The 27,302-nt window shown below is 43.8% G+C and overlaps 1 long non-coding RNA gene across 1 annotated transcript; it reads left to right on the top strand.

Annotated features, from left to right (window-relative positions):
- Positions 1-24,665: 24,665 nt before the first annotated feature.
- LOC125544398 lies at positions 24,666-27,302 on the top strand. Its single transcript, XR_007299445.1, has 2 exons — positions 24,666-25,337; positions 25,444-27,302. It is a non-coding gene; the product is annotated as an uncharacterized LOC125544398 (long non-coding RNA).

The raw sequence follows: 27,302 nt of genomic DNA, 5'->3' as shown, positions 1-27,302 counted from the left end.
ATATAATAATAACTAATTTATTATTGCCTCTAGGGCATATTTCCAACAGTCTCCCACTTGCACTAGAGTCAATAATCTAGTTCACATCGCCATGTGATTAACACTCACAGGTCACATCGCATGTGACTACACCCAAAGAGTTCTGGGTTTGATCATGTTGCTTGTGAGAGAGGTTTTAGTCAACGGGTCTGAACCTTTCAGATCCGTGTGTGCTTTCACAAATCTCTATGTCATCTCCTAGATGCAGCTACCACGTTCTATTTGGAGCTATTCCAAATAACTGTTCTACTATACGAATCCAGTTTACTACTCAGAATAATCTGGATTAGTGTCAAAGTTTGCATCGGCGTAACCCTTTACGACGAACTCTTTTACCACCTCCATAATCGAGAAAATTCCTTAGTCCACTAGTTACTAAGGATAACTTTGACTGTCCTGTGATCGTCTTGGATCACTCTTGTACCCCTTGACTGACTCATGGCAAGGCACACTTCAGGTGCGGCACACAGCATAGCATACTGTAGAGAGCCTATGTCTTAAGCATAGGGGACGACCTTCGTCCTTTCTCTCTATTCTGCCGTGGTCGAGCTTTAAGTCTTAACTTCATACCTTACAACTCAGGCAAGAACTCCTTCTTTGACTGATCCATCTTGAACACCTTCAAGATCATGTCAAGGTATGTGCTCATTTGAAAGTACCATTAAGCGTTTTGATCTATCTTATAGATCTTGATGCTCAATGTTCAAGTAGCTTAATCCAGGCTTTCCATTGAAAAACACTTTCCAAATAACCCTATATGCTTTCCAGAAATTCTACGTCATTTCTGATCAACAATATGTAACAACATATACTCATCGAAATTCTATAGTGCTCCCACTCACTTCTTTGGAAATACAAGTTTCTCATAAACTTTGTATACACCCAAAATCTTTGATCATCTCATCAAAGTACATTCCAACTCGAGATGCTCACTCCAGTCCTTAGAAGGATTGCTGGAGCTTTGCATACTTATTAGCATCTTTCAGGATTGACAAAACCTTTCGGTTGTATCACATACAACCTTTCCTCAAGAAAAATCATTGAGGAAACAATGTTTTGACATCCTATCTACAAGATTTTATAAATAATGCAGTGACTGCTAATATAATTCCAACAGACTCTTAGCATCGCTACGAGTGAGAAAATCTCACCGTAGTCAACTCCTTGAACTTGTCAGAAAACATCTTAACGACAAGTCGAGCTTTCTTAATGGTGACATTTACCATCATTGTCCGTCTTCCTTTTAAAATCCATCTACACTCAACAGCCTTACGACCATCAAGTAGTTCTTCCAAAGTCTACACTTTGTTTTCATATATGGATCCTCTCCCGGATTTTATGGCCTCGAGCCATTTATCGGAATCCGGGCCCACCATCGCTTCTCCACAGCTCGTAGGTTCATTGTTGTCTAACAACATGACTTATAAGACAGGATTACGTACCACTCAGAAGTAGTACGCATCCTTGTCATCCTACGAGGTTTGGGAGTGACTTGATCCGAAGTCTCATGATCAATATCATAAGCTTCCACTTCAATTGGTGTAGGTGCCACAGGAACAACTTCCTGTGCCCTTCCACACACTAGTTGAAGAGACGGTTCAAAAACCTCATCAAGCCTCCACCATCCTCCCACTCAATTCTTTCGAGAGAAACTTTTCCTCGAGAAAGGACCCGATTCTAGAAACAATCCTTTATTGCTTTCGGATCTGAGACAGGAGGTATACCCAACTGTTTTTGGGTTGTCCTATGAAGATGCATTTATCCGCTTTGGGTTCGAGCTTATCAGCCTGAAACTTTTTCACATAAGCGTTGCAGCCCCAAACTTTTAAGAAATGACAGCTTAGGTTTCTCTAAACCATAGTTCATACGGTGTCATCTCATCGGAATTACGTGGTGCCCTATTTAAAGTGAATGTGGTTGTCTCTAATGCTTAACCCATAAACTATTGTGGTAATTCGATAAGAGACATCATGGTATGCATCATATCCAATGGGGTGCAGTTATGATGTACGGACACACCATCACACCATGGTGTTCCTGGCTGTATTGGTTGTGAAACAACTTCCACAATGTCTTAATTCTGTGCCAAACTCGTAATTCAGATATTCATCTCTATGATCATATCATAGATCTTTTATCCTCTTGTCACGACGACCTTTCAACTTCACCCTGAAATTACTTGAAACTTTCAATAATTCAGACTCGTGATTCATCAAGTAAATATACTCAACATCTACTCAAATCATCTGTGAAGTAAGAACATAACGATATCCACTACACGCCTCAGCACTCATTGGACTGCACACATCAAAATGTATTACTTCCAACAAGTTGCTTTCTAGTTCCATTTTACTGAAACCGAGGCTTTCAGTCATCTTGCCCATGTGGTATGATTTGCATGTCTCAAGTGATTCAAAATCAAGTGAGTCCGAACGGTCCATTTGCATGGAGTTTCTTCATGCATATACACCAACAGACATGGTTCGCATGTCTCAAACTTTTCAAAAATGAGTGAGTCCAAAGATCCATCACCATGGAGCTTCTTCATGCGTTTTATACCAATATGACTTACGTGGCTGTGCCACAAGTAGGTAGTACTATCATTACTATCTTTTGGCATGAACATGTGTATCACTACGATCGAGATTCAATAAACCATTCATTTTAGGCGTAAGACCATTGAAGGTATTATTCAAATAAACAGAGTAACCATTATTCTCCTTAAATGAATAACCGTATTGCGATAGACGTAATCCAATCATGTCTATGCTCAACACAAACACCAATCTCGATGGTAGAGGGAGCGTACGATGCTTTGATCATATCAACACTGGAAACACTTCCAACACATACCGTCGGCTCACCTTTAGCTAGTCTCCGTTTATTCCGTAGCCTTTTGTTTCGAGTTACTAACACTTAGCAACCGAACCGGTATCTAATACCCTGGTGCTTACTAGGAGTACTAGTAAAGTACACATCAATATAATGTATATCCAATATACTTCTATCGACCTTGCCAGCCTTCTAATCTACCAAGTATCTAGGGTAATTCTGCTCCAGTGGCTGTTCCCCTTATTACAGAAGCACTTAGTCTCGGGTTTGGGTTCAACCTTGGGTTTCTTCACTAGAGCAGCAGCTGAATTGCCGTTTCATGAAGTATCCCTTCTTGCCCTTGCCCTTCTTGAAACTAGTGGTTTCACTGACCATCAACAATTGATGCTCCTTCTTGATTTCTACTTTCGTGGTGTCAAACATCGCGAATATCTCAAGGATCATCATATATGTCCCTGATATATTATAGTTCATCACGAAGCTCTAGCAGCTTGGTGGTAATGACTTCGGAGAAACATCACTATCTTATCTGGAAGATTAACTCCCACTCGATTCAAGTGATTGTTGTACTCAGACAATCTGAACACAAGCTCAACAATTGAGCTTTTCTCCCTTAGTTTGCAGGCTAAGAAAATCGTCGGAGGTCTTATACCTCTTGACGTGGGCACGAGCTTGAAATCCCAATTTCAGCCCTCAAAACATCTCATATGTTTCGCGACGTTTCAAAACGTCTTTGGTGCCTCAACTCTAAACCGTTTAACTGAACTATCATGTAGTTATCAAAATGTGTATGTCAGATGTTCGCAGCATCCACAGACAACGTTCGAGGTTCAGCACACTGAGCGGTGCATTAAGGACATAAGCCTTCTATGAAGCAATGAGGACAATCCTCAGTTTACGGACCTAGTCCGCATAATTGCTACTATCAACTTTCAACTAATTTTTCTCTAGGAACATAACTGAACAGTAGAACTAAAGCGCGAGCTACGACATAATGTGCAAAATCCTTTTGAATATGTTCAAGATAATTAAGTTCATCTTATGAACTCCCACTTAGATAGACATCCCTCTAGTCATCTAAGTGATTACATGATCCGAGTCAACTAGGCCGTGTCCGATCATCACGTGAGACGGACTAGTCATCATTGGTGAACATCTTTATGTTGATCGTATCTTCTATACGACTCATGCTCGACCTTTCGGTCTTCTGTGTTCCGAGGCCATGTCTGTACATGCTAGGCTCGTCAAGTTAACCCTAAGTGTTTTGCATGTGTAAAACTGTCTTACACCCGTTGTATGTGAACGTAAGGATCCATCACACCCGATCATCACGGCGTGCTTAGAAATGACGAACTGTAGCAACGGTGCACAGTTAGGGGAGAACACTTCTTGAAATTTTTAATGAGGGATCATCTTATTTACTACCGTCGTTCTAAGAAAATAAGATGTATAAACATGATAAACATCACATGCAATCAAATAGTGACATGATATGGCCAATATCATATTGCTCCTTTTGATCTCCATCTTCGGGGCTCCATGATCATCATCGTCACCGGCATGACACCATGATCTCCATCATCATGATCTCCATCATCGTGTCTTCATGAAGTTGTCACGTCATCTATTACTTCTACTAATACAGCTAACGGTTAGCAATAAAGTAAAGTAATTACATGACGTTTATGTTGACACGCAGGTCATAAATAAATAAAGACAACTCCTATGGCTCCTGCCGGTTGTCATACTCATCGACATGCAAGTCGTGATTCCTATTACAAGAACATGATCAATCTCATACATCACATATATCATTCATCACATCCTTTTGGCCATATCACATCACATGGCATACCCTGCAAAAACAAGTTAGACGTCCTCTAATTGTTGTTTGCATGTTTTACGTGGCTGCTATGGGTTTCTAGCAAGAACGTTTCTTACCTACGCAAAGACCACAACGTGATATGCCAATTGCTATTTACCCTTCATAAGGACCCTGTTCATCGAATCCGATCCGACTAAAGTGGGAGAGACAGACACCCGCCAGCCACCTTATGCAACTAGTGCATATTTGTCGGTGGAACCGGTCTCACGTAAGCATACGTGTAAGGTTGGTCCGGGCCGCTTCATCCCACGATGCCGCCGAATCAAGATAAGACTAGTAACGGCAAGCATATTGAACAAAATCAACGCCCACAACTACTTTGTGTTCTACTCATGCATAGAAACTACGCATAGACCTAGCTCATGATACCACTGTTGGGGAACGTAGCAGAAATTCAAAATTTTCCTACGTGTCACTAAGATCTATCTATGGAGAAACTAGCAACGAGGGGAAGGAGAGTGCATCTACATACCCTTGTAGATCGATAAGCGGAAGCGTTCAAGTGAACGGGGTTGATGGAGTCGTACTCGTCGTGATTCAAATCACCAATGACCAAGTGCTGAACGCACGGCACCTCCGCGTTCAACACACGTACAGCCCGGTGACGTCTCCCACGCCTTGATCCAGCAAGGAGAGAGGGAGAGGTTCAGGAAGACTCCATCCAGCAGCAGCACAACGGCGTGGTGGTGATGGAGGAGCGTGGTAATCCCGCAGGGCTTCGCCAAGCACCATAGAAGAGGAGGGAGAGAGAGATGCAGGGCTGCACCAACGAGAGATCGAATCGCGTCTGTTATGGGCAGCCCTAGGCCTCATATATATAGGGAAGGGGAGGGCTGCGCCCCCTCTAGGGTTCCCACCCCCTAGGGGGGCGGCAGCCCTAGATGGGGATCAAGGATGGCGGCCAAGAGGGGGAGAGGAGAGGGAGGCGCACCAATATGGGCCTTAAGGCCCATATCCCTTAGGGTTTGCCCCCTTTCCACCTCTTAGGCGCCATGGGCCCTTGTGGGAGGCGCACCAGCCCACTAAGGGGCTGGTCCCTCACCACTCTTAGCCCACGCAACCTTCTGGGGTTGGTGGCCCCACTTGGTGGACCCCCGGGACCCTCCCGGTGGTCCCGATACATTACCGATAAACCACGAAACTCTTGCGGTGACCAAAACAGGACTTCTCATATATAAATCTTTACCTCCGGACCATTCCGGAACTCCTCGTGACGTCCGAGATCTCATCCGGGACTCCGAACAACATTCGGTAACCACATACAAGCTTCCTTTATAACCCTAGCGTCATCGAACCATAAGTGTGTAGACCCTATGGGTTCGGGAGACATGCAGACATGACCGAGACGTTCTCCGGTCAATAACCAACAGCGGGATCTGGATACCCATGTTGGCTCCCACATGTTCCACGATGATCTCATCGGATGAACCACGATGTCAAGGACTTAATCAATCCCGTATTCAATTCCCTTTGTCTATCGGTACGATACTTGCCCGAGATTCGATCGTCGGTATCCCAATACCTTGTTCAATCTCGTTACCGGCAAGTCTCTTTACTCGTTCCGTAACACATCATCCCGTGATCAACTCCTTGATCACATTGTGCACATTATGATGATGTCCTACCGAGTGGGCCCAGAGATACCTCTCCGTTTACACGGAGTGACAAATCCCAGTCTTGATTCGTGCCAACCCAACAGACACTTTCGGAGATACCTGTAGTGTACCTTTATAGCCACCCAGTTACGTTGTGACGTTTGGCACACCCAAAGCATTCCTACGGTATCCGGGAGTTGCACAATCTCATGGTCTAAGGAAATGATACTTAACATTAGAAAAGCTTTAGCATACGAACTACACGATCTAGTGCTATGCTTAGGATTTGGTCTTGTCCATCACATCATTCTCCTAATGATGTGATCCCGTTATCAACGACATCCAATGTCCATGGTTAGGAAACCATAACCATCTATTGATCAACGAGCTAGTCAACTAGAGGCTCACTAGGGACATGGTGTTGTCTATGTATCCACACATGTATCTGTGTTTCCTATCAATACAATTATAGCATGGATAATAAACGATTATCATGAACAAGGAAATCTAATAATAACTAATTTATTATTGCCTCTAGGGCATATTTCCAACAGTCTCCCACTTGCACTAGAGTCAATAATCTAGTTCACATCGCCATGTGATTAACACTCACAGGTCACATCGCCATGTGACTAACACCCAAAGAGTTCTGGGTTTGATCATGTTGCTTGTGAGAGAGGTTTTAGTCAACGGGTCTGAACCTTTCAGATCCGTGTGTGCTTCACAAATCTCTATGTCATCTCCTAGATGCAGCTACCACGTTCTATTTGGAGCTATTCCAAATAACTGTTCTACTATACGAATCCAGTTTACTACTCAGAATAATCTGGATTAGTGTCAAAGTTTGCATCGGCGTAACCCTTTACGACGAACTCTTTTACCACCTCCATAATCGAGAAAATTCCTTAGTCCACTAGTTACTAAGGATAACTTTGACCACTGTCCTGTGATCCGTTCTTGGATCACTCTTGTACCCCTTGACTGACTCATGGCAAGGCACACTTCAGGTGCGGCACACAGCATAGCATACCTGTAGAGCCTATGTCTTAAGCATAGGGGACGACCTTCGTCCTTTCTCTCTATTCTGCCGTGGTCGAGCTTTAAGTCTTAACTTCATACCTTACAACTCAGGCAAGAACTCCTTCTTTGACTGATCCATCTTGAACAACTTCAAGATCATGTCAAGGTATGTGCTCATTTGAAAGTACCATTAAGCGTTTTGATCTATCCTTATAGATCTTGATGCTCAATGCTCAAGTAGCTTAATCCAGGTTTTCCATTGAAAACACTTTCCAAATAACCCTATATGCTTTCCAGAAATTCTACGTCATTTCCGATCAACAATATGTTAAAACATATACTCATCAGAAATTCTATAGTGCTCCCACTCACTTCTTTGGAAATACAAGTTTCTCATAAACTTTGTATAAACCCAAAATCTTTGATCATCTCATCAAAGTGTACATTCCAACTCCGAGATGCTCACTCCAGTCCTCAGAAGGATTGCTGGAGCTTTGCATCCTTATTAGCATCTTTTCAGGATTGACAAAACCTTTCGGTTGTATCACATACAACCTTTCCTCAAGAAAATCGTCGAGGAAACAATGTTTTGACATCCTATCTGCAAGATTTCATAAATAATGCAGTGACTGCTAATATAATTCCAACAGACTCTTAGCATCGCTACGAGTGAGAAAATCTCACCGTAGTCAACTCCTTGAACTTGTCAGAAAACATCTTAACGACAAGTCGAGCTTTCTTAATGGTGACATTTACCATCATTGTCCGTCTTCCTTTTAAAATCCATCTACACTCAACAGCCTTACGACCATCAAGTAGTTCTTCCAAAGTCTACACTTTGTTTTCATATATGGATCCTCTCTCGGATTTTATGGCCTCGAGTCATTTATCGGAATCCAAGACGGCCGGGCAAAAGTCCGGTTCCTTCGCCAGGTGCAAGCAGCCACTTGCTACGCCTATCAAAGAACAAGCATCTGCGCCCAAACCAACCAAGTCTACGGCATCAACTGTGGGTTCCTCTGAGGTACAATCATCCCAGTCTGTTGAGTTGGAAGTGGAACAAGTGCTCGATCCTAGATATAAAGATATGATATGCTTCAACTAGGGGGGGGGGGCGGTCATAATGTTGGAAATTGTGTGAAGCCGAACGCTTGTTCCATCTGCCACTAAAATCATAATGTTAATAATTGTGCGGCATGGTCAAAATTTCAGCCGACTGCTGCTTTCTTTGGTAGTGGTTCTAGGGGACTTGGTTTTTACCATGTGGATGTGCCTGTAGCCAATGAATCTAAATGGTTGAACTTTCAGAACTGCGTTGTGGTCAACATCTTAAAAGGAGAGGTTGATAGTGCTAAGTTGATGGAGCTCTTAACTGCAACTTTCTGCAAGACTAGGCACTGGCATTGGCAAATCAGAGGGCTTTCTAGCAAGACTTTATTGGTCAGGTTTCCCCCCTAGAAGAAGGTTGAGGACCTCATTGAACTGCCTGCCTTCTCGCTCCCACAAGATGTTTTTGTCACTCTGATTGAATGAAAAGAAGCATGTGACCCTTTTAGGGAGCTGATTGAAGCTTGGGTTCTAGTTGAAGGGATACCACCTAAGTGGTGTACATGGAAAGTGTTTGCTCAAATTACCTCAATCTTTGGCCTTCTCAGTGATGTTGACTGGAATGGGATGTTTAGAACCTTTTTTGAGAATGTTAGGGTGAAAATTTCTTGTATGGATCCTACTAAGATACCTTTTGAGAGGTTGATTGAGATGAAAAATAAATTATCCCTGTTAGGCTTTACCGTGGAAGAATTTGAACAAGCTGGTGGAATAGATTTTTTTCATTGATATTGAGGATGATGAAGATGGTGATGAGGGTGCTGAAGAAGATGATGAAGACCAAGTGGGGGAAAATGAGAAGACCCATAAAGATGATTTGTCTGGTGGATCAGCAGATGGTGACTTGGCCATTGATGAATTATATAAAGTCAATTTCTCATCTAAACATGGACCTTCCACTAAGAAACAAAATCAGGTGTTTTCACCTATGGAGGAATACCCTGACTCTGATCAGGAAAACTTCATCATGGATTGTGTAGTGACTAAAATGAAACATGAAGCTTCATCTTATGATGAACTTGAGGTCATGAATGTGCCTATGAATGGTCAGATGCAACAGAGCTATCATGATGAGCTTGATACCCTGGATGGTACCTTGGTTAAAGAGGATATGGTTCAAAAAATGCATGTTCCTTCTGGAAATGGTGATACTAAAATGACATCTGGTGAGAAATCTGGTAGTATGGAATACTGTGAAGGGCCACTCAAATCTATTGATCTATCTGATTCTGAGGATGAGTATCACAAGGAAGAAGATTTGGGTGTTCTCCCTCCTGAGGCCATTCATATCCTACAAAGTGATCACTTGAAAAGATCCTTGTTGTAATCACTTAACCAAGCTCAGGTGGATGTTCCTGTTCTTGAGAAGAGCTCCAAGTGGGGACCAATTCTAACACAGAAACCTGCTACCAGAGGTCATGGTAATGTGAACATTTTGGAAAAAGTTGCTGCATACAGGAGGAAGCAGAATATAGAAATCCCAAAAACCTCCAAAGGTAAATCATTCTCTACTGTTGATAAAACTATCTTAGCTAATCAAATGGAACAAGTGAACTTAGTAATCAGGGGATTTGAATATCAAAAAAATTCTACCATTGAAGAAATGATGGTTGAGGAAAGGGAAAGATGTCTGGTTTTTGCCAATAATAATACTAAAATTACTCTCCCTCATAGTATAGACATTGATCAAAATGATGTGGTTGGAACCCCTGTGAGTGACTTTTTCTCTGAGCCAGTTGGCACTGCTGTTGCTTTGAGGAAAACACCCACTATTCTAACTAAGGTCAAGCCTTGTGGCCTATCTCACCCTTTTAAAATTACTTGAACATGATAGGTCTCATTTGGAATATTAGAGGTCTTGGACAACCTGGGAAAATTCAATGCCTTTGTGATACCATTGCTAAGTCTAATCCTGATTTTATTGGATTTCAAGAGACTAAAAGAGAGATTATTTCTGAAGGTTTCCTCAAGGCTGTTGATAGGTTTGATAATATTTTTGGCATTCTTTGCCTGCTACCAATACTGCTGGAGGGATCCTTTTAGGTCTTAAGAAAAGCATCTTTGAGGTGATTGGTTTTGTCAACAATAGATTTTCTATTGATGCCACTATTAAAAACAAGAGTGATGGTTTTGTTTGCCATCTGATTGTGGTTTATGGCTCTACCTATCCTGAATTTAAAATAGTCTTTATTGCTGAATTACATGACATTTTAGCCAATGCTTCCTATCTCATCATGGTTTGTGGAGACTTTAACTTGGTTAGGAATGAATCCGATAAAAGTAATGGGCTAATTAATCAACACACTACCTTCCTTGTTAATGATTGGATCAATAGATGGGGCTTGATGGAGATTTCTATTTCAAATAGAGTTTCTACTTGGTCCAATAACCAGGATTCCCCTATTTTTGCTGTGCTAGATAGGGTGTTCACTTCTGTGAATTGGGATTCCCACTTCCCTTTGTCTTCTCTTTCTGCACTCCCTAGAGTTGGGAGTGACCACACACCCCTAGTGTTGGATACTGCGGCAAGGGCCCCTTCCAACCCAAAATTTTTTAGATATGAAAAGCGGTGGTTATCTCAACCTGGGTTCCATCAAATGGTTACAGATGCATGGAACTTTGTTTCCTTCTCTAGTTCCTTGATTGATAACTGGCTGGCTAAAATTAGGGTTCTCTGAAAAAAAAATAAAAGAGTGGATTATTAATAGGGAAGAAACCATTGAAAAGAAGAAAAAGTCTCTCCTTATAGAGTTTGACATTCTTGATGTCCTATGTGAGTCTCAACAGCCATCTGTGCTGACTTTGATAGGCTGAAGGGCATTAAGAAAGAATTATATGAGATCTAGAAGAAAGAGGAAACTGCCCTTTGGCAGAGATCTAGGGACAGAAATGTTTTAGAAGGGGATAGAAACAATGACTATTACCAAACTCTTGCTAATCATAGACATAGGAAAAACTACCTCACTAAAATGAATGGCCCCTCTGGGGTTGTTACATCCACAAAAGATATGCTTGAGGTGACTACTTCTTTCTGTAAGGATTTGTTTGCATTTGAATCTATACCTGGCATCCATCCACTAGTAGAAAAGGGGCCATTTGTCCCGGTTCATAAGGGCCTTTAGTCCCGGTTCTGGAACCGAGACTAAAGGGTCGTTACTAAAGGCCCCCCTAGCCCCGGTTCTTATACGAACCGGAACTAAAGGCCCTCCACGTGGCCGCTACTTGGAGGTCCACCTTTAGTCCTAGTTGGTGCCACCAACCGGTACTAAAGAAAATTCTATGATTTTTTTTTTGAAATTTTTTCCCGAATTTTCAAATTTATGAATTATTTTAACCTCTAATCTCTAATCAGCCCTCATCACTGCTCAATTTAACCTCTAATCTCTAATCACCCCTCATCATTCCAAATCATCTAACTTTCCGAACAGTCACCCATCCTCTCACTACCCCAGCCTGAGCACCCTTAACTTCCGGGTTCTATTCTCCCTCGTTTCCAAGTCTGCACTTGTTGTTTTCCTGACAATAGTAAGATGTCAATCCTATTAACCCTCAGGTGTTTAGCTTGAGCATGAAGTCACACATTTCACTGTTTGAATTTGAAACTATCGTTCAAAAAAACCATAATTATTTAGTAACACTAATATTTCTTGAATTAGTAGTTTGACCATTGTTTGACCACAGTTTGACCATTGTTTGATCAGATTTGACCAAAATTCAAAAAAATTGAAATAATTATTTAGTAACACTAATATTCTTGAATAATTATTTAGTAACACTAATACTTCTTGAATAAGTAGTTTGACCATAATTTGACACCAATACTTCTTGAATACTAACACGCTGAACATTTTGATATATTATACGTTTTTTCTGACATCGTATGCAAAAGTTATAGCCGTTTTACATTTTCCCTACACTTTTTGCAAAAATGTCCAAATTTAAGTTTTTAAATTTTCCTAACTAGTAGATTTAGTAACATAACTACATCTCGAAGGATTTTAACTTTTGAAGTTTTTATCATTTTCTTTTGTTTTTTACAAAACTGAAAAGGCGATAGACGGGGGGGGGGGGGTAGGATTTGAAAATTGCACCATTATTACTGGTTCGTGGCACGAACCGGTACTAAAGGTCTAACCTTTAGTACCGGTTCGTGGCAGACCTTTAGTACCGGTTCGTTAGAACCGGTTCGTGCCACGAACCGGAACTAATGGGCATTGCACCCTTTAGTCCCGGTTCGTGGCACCAACCGGGATTAAAGGTCCCATTTGAACCGGGAGTAATGCATGTACGGTGCCCTAGCCGCTCGAACCGGGACTAATGCTCACATTAGTCCCGGTTCGTAATGGAACCCGTACTAATGCTCTTTTCTGGCCGAACCAAAGCCCCTTTTTCTACTAGTGATCTGGATGTTGATTTTTGGTCTACTGATGAAATGGTGAATAATGAAGAGAAGGAACTTCTAGAGAGACCTTTTTCCGAAGAATAAATTAAACAGGCTGTTATGAGCTCCTATGCTAGTGGGGCTACTAGCCCTGATGGCCTCTCTTTCTTGTTTTATCAAACCTTTTGGGAATTAATCAAAAATGATTTTATGTGGATGGTTAGAGACTTTGAGAGGGGTAACATAGATATGCACAAACTGAATTTTTCCATTATTATTCTCATTCCTAAAGTGCCTCATTCTAAGGACATGAAATTTTTTAGGCCAACCAATTTAAGTAATTGTGTTGTTAAGATATTTTCTAAAGCCATGACAACTAGGGTTTCCCCCCTCTGTGACAAATTAATTTTTTCTAATAAGATTGCCTTCATTAAAGAGAGATTTATCCTGGAAAGTGTGGTCATGGCCCATGAGGTGATTCATGACCTGCATAGATCTGGTTCTAGTGGTTTCATTCTTAAGCTTGACTATGAGAAAGCTTATGATAGAGTTACTGGGACTTCTTAAAAAGAGATGCTTCTTTCTAGAGGCTTTGGTACCAAATGAGTCAATTGGGTTTTTGCTACTATCCATTAGGGGACTTTTTAGGTTTGAATTAATGATACTAATGGGCCCCACTTTGCTGGGGGAAAGGGCCTGAAGCAAGGTGATACTCACTCACCTTTGCTGTTTAACCTTGTGGCTGATGTCTTCTGTAAAGTGATATGTAAAGTTGTCTATAGAGGTTTAATTTGTGGGCTCCTACAACATGCCATCCCTAGTGGGGTTGTGAGTCTACAATATGCAGATGATACCATTTGTTTTCTTAACAGTTCTCTTGATTGTGCCAAAAAATTGAAATGCATCCTAACTTGCTTTGAGAAACTTTCTGGTTTAAAGATTAACTTCCATAAAAGTGATTTGCATACAATTAATGTTTCTGAAACCATGTTCAAAGATATTGGTCAGGTCTTTTGTTGCCAATTTGGTGACTTCCCTTTTAAATAACTTGGAGTTCCTCTGCACTTTAAAAAACTTAGAAGAGAGGATCTCCAGCCAATTATTGATAGAATCACTAAGAACATTGTTGGTTGGCTGGGGAAACACCTTTCATACGGAGGCAAAGTAATCTTACTTACTACCTGTATTGCCAGCATCCCTGCCTATTTGATGTCAATTGTGAAATTTTCTAAGTGGGCTATTGATATGATCTCCTCCCAGATGTCCCACTTCTTTTGGGGCAATATGGGGGAGGTCCATAAGTATCATCTTGCCAATTGGGGGCTGGTTTATAGAAAGAAGGAATTTGGTGGCTTGGGGGTACCCAACCTTAGGGATTTAAACATGGCCCTATTGGATCATGGGGGAGAAAGTTTTATGATGGGAGAGATAGTGATTGGAGGAAGATCATTGCATTTAAATATAATACCAACAAACCTAATATCTTCAATGCTAGGCCTGTTTTGGGCTCTCCATTCTGGAAAAGTCTGTCATGGGCTCTTGCAGCAGCTAAAGCTTTTTACAGATGGATCCCTGGGAATGGAGAAAACGTTTCCCTCTGGCATGACATTTGGATCGGGAATTGTTCTCTGAAAACTGCATTCTAGGATCTGTTTGATATTTGTTAACATCAAGAGGCTACTCTTGCACAGGTGTGGAATGGGGGAGAGCTCCAACTTACCTTTAGGAGGTGTGTGGATGAGGGGACTATGTCTAGATGGTTTGCCCTCATCAATACAATTAGTCAAGTCATACTGTCTGACACCCCAGACCAACCTGTTTGGATGCTGGAACCATCCAACCAGTATTCGGTCAAATCATTCTACAAAATGATCAACTTTGGGGGGGGGGGCTCTTTTGATGTTAAATATAATATTTGGAAAATTAAAGTTCCTCCTAACGTCCATGTCTTTCTGTGGTTGATTTGTTATAATAAATGCTAAACTAGAGACAATCTAGCCAAACACAGACATGTAGATAAGATAAGAGTTGTGTCTTCTGTAATGAATTGGAGACAATACAACACATTTTCTTTGATTGTATTGTAGCTAAGCAGATCTGGGGGTTTATTGGTGAGTGCTTTAACATTCCCGTGCCCATTTCTTTTACTTCACTTTCTTCCTTCTGGAAGAAGAGAAAGCATTTTGAAGCTCTAAATACCACTACCTTTGCTGCGTTATGGAGCTCATGGCGTTTGCGGAATGACTTTCTTTTTCGGGAGGCGAAGATGACAAAGTATACATTGTGCTTTGGATCTGTTGGGGGCACTGATCAGGGAATTGAAAATCCTCGGTTCCGAGGCCCATGGTGCTCTTCTTCTCTGGCGCTTAAGGCTCTTGGACCACCAAAAAGGGGAGTTGCTTAGGATCGCCTGGAGTCATTGAGTACCTAGAGCGGGTCTGGTGATAGGGTGCCTAATCTTTAGCCTCGATCCTTTGTGCTATCCTATCACTGACCCGGTTCCTTTGCCCTACTTTATAAAACTCTCTTGTTGTAATATTGATTTAATAGGGTAGCCAGGAACCCTTTTCTGTATCCTCTGTGGCAGCTACTTTGGCTGTCGCCGAGCGCTGTTAATAGTCTGAATGTTGTGTGTTTGGTTTTGCCTTGCCTTTAATAAAAGTTGGGGTGGGGGGAAACCCCTTTCGTTTAAAAAAATGATATCTTCGTTGGAGATGATGATAGTAAAGATCAAAATGCTGGTATTTATTTATTCCGTGCTTGCTATACAGAACAACTAGGCTCTAACAGAGAAAACATGACCCAAGACCCAAAAGAGAGGCACGAACGTGACTGAAATATCGTATTACCTTTGCTAATCCTCAGGTAAATAAAAAAACTATGTCCTCCGATCCTGTAGAGACTTTGCCAGATATGCTTAGCTGATTTTATGCCACTTATGTTAGAGTTCAGCACTTAAGCTAAAGCCGAATGTAGACACACTTTTCAGCCCTTGGAGACGTGTTCCCAACCGTGCCTTTGTACTGTATTTGTTTGATTAAATTCACAATCATTATTTTAGCAAACCTCATTAGATTGGCGGCCCTTATTGGAACATATAGACAGTCTATTGAGTCGATGATGTTCTCGTGTTTATGTGATAACTCTAGATCGGTGGGATTACGCTATAAAGAAGTTCAATATTTTAGAGAGAAAAAAAAGATTCAGTGGGATTAGCTTGACACGACTGGTCAGCTGCCTCATCGGAACTGTTTGGAGTGGCTGTGATCTATGAGTTAGGGACATGCATGCCTCCATACAAATCCACTTCATGAAAGTTCTTCTCGCTCTGGCTTTGTGGAGCTCCCGCGACCGTGTCGCCCCCACGGGCGACTGGCCGCGCATCGTCGCCTCCCTCCTCCAGTCCCCACATCTCTCCTTCCTCCTGCCGCCGTCGCTGGCGCCCGCGGCCGCCCTGGCCCCGGGGTCACTGGTGGCGGCGGCCCCCTGACCTTCCCCTCCCGATGGCTCTCCGGCGCGGGGTGGAGCTGCACCGGGGGGTGCTCCTAGGCGGCGGCGGACCGGATGGCAGCGGAGTTCCCTGGCGCGGCGCGGGTGGGCGGCTGGACGGCGGCGGCGTCGTTGGCGGCGGGGCGGCGCAGCGGTGGGTCCTGGCGGCGGCGCTCGGCCCAGATCTGGGCCTGTGCGGGCCGGCGGCGGGGCTGATCCGTGACGAGTCTTCCGGGAGGCGGGGGAACAGCAATGAGCGGCGAGGTGCTGGCGGCGCCGGCGCCAGCCTGCTGCAGCACGGCCGGCGGGGCTTAGCGGGCCCGTTGCGGGCCTGGCCGGGCCAGGGGTGGCCTGGTTTGCCCCGCTGCCGTGTCCGGACGGCAACCGCGACTGTGTCGGAGGCGCAGGCCTCTCGCACGACGACGGAGGAGGTGGTTCCCTCCCGCTCGGCCTTGGTGTTGCTGCTCCTGTCGCTTGGCTCTTCTCTCCGGCCTTCTTGGCCTCGTGTTGGTGCTCGTAGTGAGACAGCTTGGGTGGCGGCGCATCCGCGATGGCGCATGGTGTTGGGCGGTGGTTTGGCTGGTCGGCTCCGGTTGGGCGGTGGGGTTGCTGTGCGGGAGAAATCCTTGCCGGTTCGGCCGGCTCCGATGCGGTGACATCGACGGGTGCCACCTTTCCTTCTTGAAGGGTGTCGGTGGTAGCCATCCTCCACTTCCCTCCGCATACCGGGGGAAACTCTAGGACTCGTCCGGGCGGCAGCGTCGTCGGCGTCGCATTCTTTCTTGAAGGTGCCGCTTGGTACGCGGCAGATCGGAGCCTCGGGCGGTGGTGGTGTGTCTCCGGAGGGCGCAGCGGTGGCGGTTCATCCATGCTTTGTCGAACTGCCGTTGTTGGCATTCTTTTCTTCTTTTCTTTTGGGCTTGTTGTGCTGCTCGCCCCAGCAATGCTATGTGTATGGTGTTCGTTGCTTTGGAATACAAAGCAGGGGAAACCCTTTTTCGGTAAAGTTCTTCTCGCTTTTCCAGTGCATGTTGACCCTGTGCCACTCAACTTATACATCCAGCAGAGCCAACATGTGTTTCCGGTTCCTCTCATTCCCAATAGATAAGACTCTAAACCTGACTTATCTTATACTGGCCCCGAGTTCTCTCTTGTATTTGTGCTATGGCTAGCTACAGTTTCCTATGGATGCGTAGGAGAAGTGACAGGAATAAAAACAATGTCACCACCTCATATATCATGTGCTTTTGAGGGGTTGCATGTCATAACTTGCAACAGAATTAAATTCTCTTATGGTACCCCGAAACTAAACTGGACCGCCCATTCCTTCTGATCCAGTCGATAAGATGGATGCCTACGCCAAAAATCTGATTTGGATTACCAGCATAAATATTTATTGAGTACCATGGTTCTATTGCTAAAATCATAGCTTCGAATGCGAAAATTAACATAAGTCCTGTTATAGGCCGCCCTGGGGTGCCCGGCGGCCGGCGATGCAGACTTTGGTGGTACCATGGTGCTCAGGTTGTCAATGTCATATTCTTCAATCCCGACGGCGCCAACGACATGACTTTACAGCCTATGCATAAATCACAGGCGCCCGAACAATCAACCGACCAACCTATTCTTCTTTTCGCATAAATGATGGCATACTTCCAGAATCATCTATAATTTTTTCTTACAAAAGAACACTTGTAGCATAGAATAAGTGGTCAGATATTCTTGGCTAATCTTGTGCCACTTTGGTTACAGCTCAATACTTAATTAAGCTAAAACCGTTGTAGAATTTTGTACTGTATTAGTTCAATTAAATTCACAATCAATTTTTTAGTAAACTACATTACAATGAGGGCCCTTGTTGGAAATTACAGACTGGCAATTGAGTCAATGCATGTTCTCGTGTTTACGTGGTATGTTGAGATTCGTTCAGACTAGAAGGGTTAGCACGCTACACTTCACCGAAGAAACATGGCATTGATCCACGCTATTGTGTGAATACACTGATTTCTTGCGGCATTTCACAAACATATGTACTGATGTGATTTAAGAAATGTGATACATATATCTGCAGTCGCAAGTTGCAAGTTCAAGAGCAAAATAAATCACAATTTGCAGCTCACTGCTAAAGTATTACCAAAAGTTGAAGCAAGTGAATAATACAAAAGCAACCATTTCTTATAGATAATCAAAGCAAGGATTTAGCATGCCAATGATTTTGATACTACAACTGTTCAAAATCAAAACCACGCATGGTCAAGTTACACACCGGCTTTAAAATTATCTAAATCTGAAGTATAATTTATATGTGAGGCAAAGAAGACGACCTAGAACTAAACATCATAGACAAGTTTGAGTATGCCAAGCTTGGTTCAATTTTGATGTTTTCATGAAGGACAGACTGCCAAAGGAATAGATTGTGGGATAATGCTCATGGATGCTACTTCATAACCAATTCACTCACCATACAAATCAATGGATCTAAAAAAACAAAAAACGTCCACCTACTAGGAATCATGCAGTGATGAGTACGGCATTCAAGCAAGTAATGCCTTAAGAATCCACATATCAACAGAAATTAAACTACATAAACTTGAAGAGACTTTTCTGGATAATGCCTTGGCATAATACATATAAGTGACCATATAGCAACATCGACAGAAAGGGAGCTACACAAAACCATCGTTGTTGCTGGGACCAACCGTTGAAGTTCCAATATTAGGTTTTCACCCTGGAAAGAAAGTCTCGCGAGGCTGTAGAGAAATACCTTCAACAAAGAAATGGCACACAGGCACCAACATTGCCATGTATAACCATTGAAGGATAGACCTTGAGTTTTCACCCCAGAGCTGAAGATGCGTTATACTCAAAAGAGCACCACTAAACAAAAGAAGATGTGTGCTGCTCTCACCACTTTCTGAAGAAGATGATGATCTTGCATAGAGGTGTACATCCACACACAATGATCACGAGAAACTGAGATTCAGACCGTTCCACAACATACATGCCTGGAGATACCTGCATGTGGCAAATTCCTCTCATGGATATTAACACCCAACCAGGGTCAGGCCTGCGATACATGAACTACAGCCCAACGCCTTGTGCGTACATACTACAAATCTAATGTGGTAGAGTCGGACAGAACCAAGACATGACAAGCCAAAGCCGCATCCTTCCCACTCTACCATTGCATCACTTCAGTAAGTCGCTGTTTCTGTTACAACGCCAGTTCACAACCGACCTAGCCGTCGGGCGGCCACCTGGGATCCCCAGCCACTAGCGTTGGCCGTCACAACTAGGGCTGGACGTACCGAGCGGGCTTTTCGGACCGCTCGTGGCTCGCTCGGGCTTGGCCCGCTCGGTCCTGGCCCGCTAGAGAAAATGGCCGGTCCGGTCTGCCAAATACGGCCCGAAAAATTCCCGGTCCGGTCCGGTCTTTAACCGGTCCGACCGAGAGGACCGAGGAGAAAATGTCAGCGCCGCCGCTGTTCCTCGTCATCGTGGCCACCGGCAGACTCCGGGAGAACCACCATGCCCCCAAGCTTCCCCACTCGTTCTTTGCTCTCTTCCCCATGCGCCATAGCTTCTCGCCGTCGCTCGCCGTCACTGCCGTGCGTGCACCGCGGACGATCTCGCGTTCTGGACCCTCGCCATGGCAGCCGTTTCAGCACAGCACGCACGCACGCCATCAACTGGGGAAGAACTCGATCGGCCATGATTTTCGGATCGTGGGAGAAACACTCTGTCGTGATTTTCGCGTCCAACAAATCAGGCAAGTATTTTTTGGAAGGCGCAAATCATGGGAGGATTGCTGCGCTCTGACTATAATCCCGCGCCATGATCCTACACAGTGGAGGTTAGATCGGGAGTTAGTTGGGTTAGTGGCCGCACCTACGTGTGTATTCAGTCATGTTCGTGTGTTCCTTTCTGCATTTTTATTCAGTCGAACAAGAAATAGGAAGTATGAGAGAAACAGGGCTGATCCGAAAATCACGGCGTTGGCATTTAACTTCACGTCAGGTTTGACCCGCAAATTATGGAGAGGCCCGCAGAGAGAAAATCATGGGCTCATGCACGTTCTACATTAGTTGCATGCAACAAAAATTAACTGCTAAGGAAAGTTCATGGCTAAGGCTGCCCGTAATGGGAGTATCATAGATAGTATCATGCATGACAACTAAACAATTTTGATGAGGTGGCATAGAATTAAATGAAGAAAAAGAGATTTGAGTATGATATCATGATACCGTATCATATTAAATGATGTGCTACTTTGTGTCATGCATGACAATAAATGTAGTCCTGTATGATACCAACATATGATACTATGCATTAGGAATGTAGTATCATAGACTAGTATCATATGCATGATACTAGTATATAATACTCCTCATTACAACCAGCCTAACAGCCGCGACGCAGAGCGCACATCGCACGCCTCGCCGCCGGCGGTCGTGCATGTCACCCACCTCGCCACAGCGCCCGCACATGTCGCCCACCTCCCCACTGCCTTTGTGCACTGTTTCCGTCACAACACCCATCTCTTGCCGATAATATGGTCACTGCCGCCTTGCCATGACCGCCATGGAAACAGGACCGCCGGTCTTCTCGGTCCGGCCCGGGCTTCACCATCGCCGGTCCGGTCCCTGAAAACAGGCCCGCCATGCTGCTCGGTCCGGTCCGGACCGGACCGCCGGCGGCCGGTCCAAACGACGGCTCAGACCGGGACCGGACCGGATTGGACCGTGTCCACCCTGAGTCACAACGGCAAACAAACATAGTCGTTGCAGTTGTCGCACCACCGCCAGGAGCACGCAGCTACATGCCCGAGTACCAGCCTCTAGCATCACCTACTCGGAGCCACTGTGCACATATCGCTGTCAGAGGATCCATAGGCGGCATCACAAAGGCCTCGGCCCAGCTGAATACCACCCAAGCACCATAGATCGAAGGAGGGATGATAGCCTATGGTGGCGCACACCTACTGCCGCAAGGATGTGAGATCTGGGAAATAAACCGCGCCGGAGCGCGGGAAGACACGGGAGGTCCTGCCGTCACCGTCCACCGCACATGGCTTTTCCCTGGAGAGGGAGCCGATTTTGGTGTCCTGACCCTTTTGCGAAAGTTTAGCAAGATTGACCTTGGTTTGAATTTTTTTTCAAAATCTGGTCCTTTTTCTACTACCAAGGTAGGGTATACAGCCTACCGCCGGGGTCCTCGGCGGTAGGGGTGCACGCCCTGCCGCAAATAATATCGAAGTATCAAATACAATGTTTTAAATAGCGAGCTATGAAAAATAGCGGCTGGCCTCCAAATGAGCTATATAGCTGAGCTATAGCGGGCTATAGCAGGCTATAGCGAGCAATTTATGAAGTCGGCCATTTAGCGGCACCTTACTGAAAAGGCTATAAGGGGCTATTACGGGGCTATAGTCGGCTATTTAAAACTATGATCAAATACAGTGTGTCTACTCACCTGTCATCGGGCACCTCGACGATAGGGGTACACAGGCTACAACCGGCCTATTTAGCGGTAGGGCAGCACTGCGCTGACGTGGATAAGTTGCCTACCGCCAGGGACCTTGGCGGTAGGCTGGTATACCCTACCGCCATCGACCTTGGCGATAGGAAAATGGTCAGATCTTAAAAATTTCTCGAACCTGGGTCAAATCTCGCCAAACATCCGCAAAAGGGTCAAAACATAAAATTTGGCTGGCGAGGCAGAGGGAGCGGGGAGTGGGTTGACGTCTGTGGACTAGTATTTTTTAAAAAGGAGGATTGTCACCATTCTATTGATTATTCACAAAGACCTTATAAAGTAGTACACCAGGTAGTCTGAAGCCACCATCTTAGCAACAATGGTCGCTACTCATATCCACTTGATGAAAGGGTGCCGACAGTCCGAGGCTAATACCATACAGACATCACACCAAAGCCTAACATCTAAAGTCAGAGACTCCAACCGAGCCACATACTGGGTTTGAGGTACAAACCGGTCCGACGCACTGTCATGTGTCACCGCCGCCGTCTTCCACCAATCCATCTCCAGAGCAGAAACTAACGCACCGACCTTGCAAAGCCTCTCTGCCATCGACGCCACCATTGACGTCAGACAGTATCCTCCTCCTGCGCGAGTCCATCTTCGCGCATCGGACGCCTAATCTCCACTGCGCCACGCCGCCGAGATCCGCCACCATCAATGTTTAAGATGAAGCACCGCTCCACCTGGTACTGGGTTACAGATTCTCAAATAAGGTTAACTCTTAACCCAAGTCGCATGACCATGCTTACCTAATCTAATCAGGCGTGTGGGCCTAGAGGACATCTCTCTGTATCGAAGGGATAAATCCCATCTTGATCAATCATGTCTCGCAACATGTCTGCGACTCACCCGAAAGCTACCATTATAACTACCTAGTTACGAAATAGCATTCGATAGACCCTGGGTGACTCGATCCTCATTCCGAGAACATGTGAGGATCTCAGGCCTTGGACATGGCATACACATTGTGCTTGATACTAACAGATAACAATATTACGCTGCGTCCCAAAGTAGGTATGTCCAACTCGGTGATCTCCATCCCTGAGTCCATACTATCGGTTTAGCATCTCAATGCCCAGAACTTGTGAAACGTAAATATCAACCGAATCATATACTACTCTAAGGGTATGTGTTGGCTTAATCTTATCGTCTAGGGGCCATTAGAACAATCATCATATAATATATAGTTTCGTAAACAAGTCAGATGCTTATTTATACATATCATTGGTGATGCTCAAGGAAAATCCAAATAACTCATGAATACATACGGAAATAACATCATCACATGATTGCCTCAAGACCATAACTCCGACATTCGCTCGCGTCCACGGACATATAGGGCCTAGATTTGCCAACTCCGGTTGAAGATACTCTTATACCGTGGCCTTGGTTAGGAGGGGGGGGGGGGGGGGGGGGCTCCTGTGCTGCATCATTATGACAAATAGTAAAACAAAACTAAAATAATAACTGTATTTCTCAAACATAAAAATATGTCCAAGTTGTTTCAAATATTTTTGCAGTGTTAAAAAAATGTCCGTTTACGTTTTGGAAAATGTTTACTTTTCTGAAAAAGTCATCTTATGTAGCTCTGGAAACATGCGTGTATTTTACACAAAGAGAGTAAAGATGACACAAAATAGAATAATTAGAAGAGAAAACTGAAAAAAAAGGAGAAAGAAAAACATAAAGTACATTATAATAAAATAAAATAAAGAAACATAACTTAGAATAAACAAAGAAAATACAGAGAACCCAGATGAAACTGAAAACCAGACAAACCTCAAAATAACAAAAAACAAATAAACTAAAAACCGCCTAAGCAGTGTAAAAACCCACCCGAGGGCCTCTACTGAGCTGGCAGGATGGAGCTACAATTAATGTGAGCACTCGCTATGTCTCACAATAAGGCTGGTCGTAATGGTAGTATCATAGGTAGTATCATGCATACCAACTAGACAAATTTGATGAGATGACATATGATTAAATGAAGAAAGAGAGAGTTAAGTATCATATTATATCATATTAAATAATATGCTACTACGTGTCATGCATGGCAATAAATAAGATTAGCTATGATACTAACTTATAATACTATGCACTACGGATGTAGTATCATACACTAGTATCATATGCATGATACTAGTATATGATATACACTAGTATCATATGTATAATACTAGTATATGATACTTGCCATTACAACCAGCAAGAGTCATAGCTTTTGCAGCTATTTGGATATTGATTGTTCAAGATAGGTTAGTGTTGGCCTTTATAGCACATCTAATTTGGATAACCAAGAGGTGAACAGGATAAGTCAATGAAGATAACGTAGAATGGCCCGTGCGTGATTTCCGAAATTTGATGGTTGGTGTCTCTGGTTGCACGGATAATCATACATCTACCGATCAACTATTTTCTTTCTCGATTGTCGCTCACCTAGCCTAGGGCATGCATAGCAGGAAGCCGTTGCTCGGATCATTTGTCTTTGTCAATTGCCTGGTACGAAAGCGACATGGCGACTGCTCTATCGACTATGATCACTATGCCGATCAACTACGGAATTCCGTGTCATTGAGTTTATTAACTTGATTGTAGGATTTTTATGTTTTAAATATATTTAAAGATATATAATATATCTCTACTATTAAAGGGGATCGAACATCGTGATGGTTCGACCTCGCTCGATCCCCCTCCCATCGTATGCACGTAGATTTTTTCTCTTCCAGAAATATGAGGAAAGCCGCGACGCCTTTGCCGCTCGATAAAAAGAAAAAAAAGAAAGGAAACAGCCCACGACCGCACACCTCATCTCCCACTAACCCCACAATTCCTCGTCCCCAATCCTCTCGCGAGAGAAATCGCCGCCGGCGGCCTTCTCTCCTTCATCGCTCAACTTGGCAAAGGCGACGAGCACCTACCGCCCCTGCTCCCCCTCCGCCCTCTATCCCCTTGCTTGGAGACAGCTTCCACGGCGGGCAGGGAACTCGGTAACCCCACAACGGCGCCCTCACCGAGGCCCATGGCCCAGCTCCACTTGACCTCTCATCGGAGCCATCGGTGGGAACCAAGACTGGTGATCCGCGAGACTTGCATACAGCGGCTTGGCTAGACGACCATCATCCCTACCCTGCGCGGAGCCTTTCGTCGATCTGGTCGTGCTTCCCAGCAGACATCGCGCTCCTCTCCCTTATGATGTCGTACTGGACGCATGCTCCCCGCCCCCAACGCCGGGCAATCCTGCCGGATCTGGTCGTCCTCAAACCCCAAAATCGGTGGTGGCCACGAGCAGCCAACTCTGTCCTCTGTCGTAGCTGAGGATGGGGTAGCAAACGCATGTTGAGGCGGGGAGCTGGTACATGGGGTTCTTGGAGGGAGGAGCAAGCTATCAATTGCTGCGGCGGGGTTGGAGGGGCAGATCGGAGTCAGCCGAGTGACGTTCCTCACGGCCATGGTAAACTCTAAGGTGCCTTCAGTCTATAGCTTGCAACTGCAAGCACGCCGTCACCGGAACTGCATGGAGGCCACACCCCTTCTGATTCCTTTTCTCCAATCTTCAGAGTTGTGGCCCGTCTTCAGAAGCACAAAGCCACATCACGCTGATGACAATTGGTCGTCCATCGTTTGATTCGTGTTCGTAGTATTCTGTACATCTCCGCAAGGTACAACACGGGTAATTTCACCCCATGTCGCTTATTGAATCCTGAAGCAATTAACTTATAGCTTAATTACCTGCAGGCTACAGTTCTTTATTGGGAACGAAGGATTGGTCTATTTTTCTTCCACTCTGTTTGGATTTCTAGGAAGTCTTTTGCCTATTGTGCAGCACATGAGTTCAAATATTTCTTATTTGATGTAGAATCAAATAAAAAGGTTGATGTTTCATGGCTCAATCAAACTGAAACCAACCTTAGGAATACAACAATTCTTGCTCCGTTGTATGTGCTTCCAACCATTCATATTGAAGGAATATGTACAGAGGCTGGGCTCGTTAAACAACACCGTAAGCCATAACATAGCTTCAACCATGAACTGCAGTTAATTAGAAAAAAACTATTTGTTATTCTGTGTTTGTGAGCAGTCTATCATGGATTCGGTTCAGTTGGAGGGTCTTCTATGGCTGCAGCATAAGAAATAGTACACATCTAGCCATCCAAGATCCAACATTCAACAAAAGTCTAAGATTTGCTTAACTACTTCTTTTTTGATTTACTTGGGCAGTTAATTAACTGTTTTTCATAGTTGGAGCTATACTATGTCATGATATACGAATTGAGGAAGAAATTGCAATAGATAGTCATGATATACGACACTTTTCATAAGGCGACTAAAAGATAACCGTGTGTTTCTTGCCGAATTTTACTTTTTTGAACCGTCCTTGATATTAGACACAAGATGTTGGCTAGAAATATCACATGTCATTATTAGGCATCTTTAGGGATGGAGGTTAGGCATTGTCAGCGAATGGCGAGGGGGGGTGGGGGTGGGGGGTGAAGTAGATCTTTTCTGAAATTACCAGCAGCTGCACACAAGTTTCATTGTTTGTCAATTTTATCCACGACTTTCATGTATTTATAGGTAATTCTTTTCAGTACTATGATTGTCAGTCTCATTGTGTATTATCCTCTTTGATTATCTTGCACTGCAGAATTATTATGCGATCAAATTTATAGGTGTATTCATTGTTTCTCCTCTTAACTATGTAGATGGAACAAGGATCACACATATTACTATAAGCTATATTCTTTTCACATTTATGCATATTCTTTTTGGGACGGAAAATAAATTCAATTATAATACGCAGATATATTTTCTCCCATCTATGTATTCTTGCTCGGAGAGAAAAACAAAGTAGCGATAATAACAGATTTTATATAATCTTATGTCTTGCAAACTGAAAAAAGAAACTAACTACTCCCTCCGGTCCATAATAATTGACGCTGCTTTAGTACAACTTTGTACTAAAGCAGCATCAATTATTATGAATCGGACGGAGTATCTTTTTTTTCTAACTTGTAGCAAAATGTGGGAGCTTATATACACACATAAAACAAGTAGCTCTTACGAAGTTCTTCAGTGTTGGTCATGTGTGTCTAAATATTGTTGCTGTTGTTGTCATCTATAAACAACAAGGTTCTTTTAAAAAAAATCTTAGGCTGACTGTGATGAGAAATGGAGCTTGGAGGAGGCATCATAGAGCTGATGCCACCTCAGCAGACAAAGAACACGAGAACGACGAGGTGAGCCGGTACTCTGCAGGAGCCGGACCATGGGGAGGTTCTAATTTTAAGAAATCTTGGTTGCTAGCATATGTAAGGTTTGAAGTATGGATTGAGAAAATAAACATCTAAATGCCAAGTAATTTGTCTGAGAATTTGACACACTGGTTTAGGAATCCAGTATTGTTTTCTTCATCCTA

The sequence above is a fragment of the Triticum urartu genome, chromosome 1 (genome assembly GCF_003073215.2).
Source record: "Triticum urartu cultivar G1812 chromosome 1, Tu2.1, whole genome shotgun sequence".
Lineage (NCBI taxonomy): Eukaryota > Viridiplantae > Streptophyta > Magnoliopsida > Poales > Poaceae > Triticum > Triticum urartu.
The sequence above is the reverse complement of the archived record's forward strand: the minus strand, read 5'-3'. Positions and strand labels throughout refer to the sequence as shown.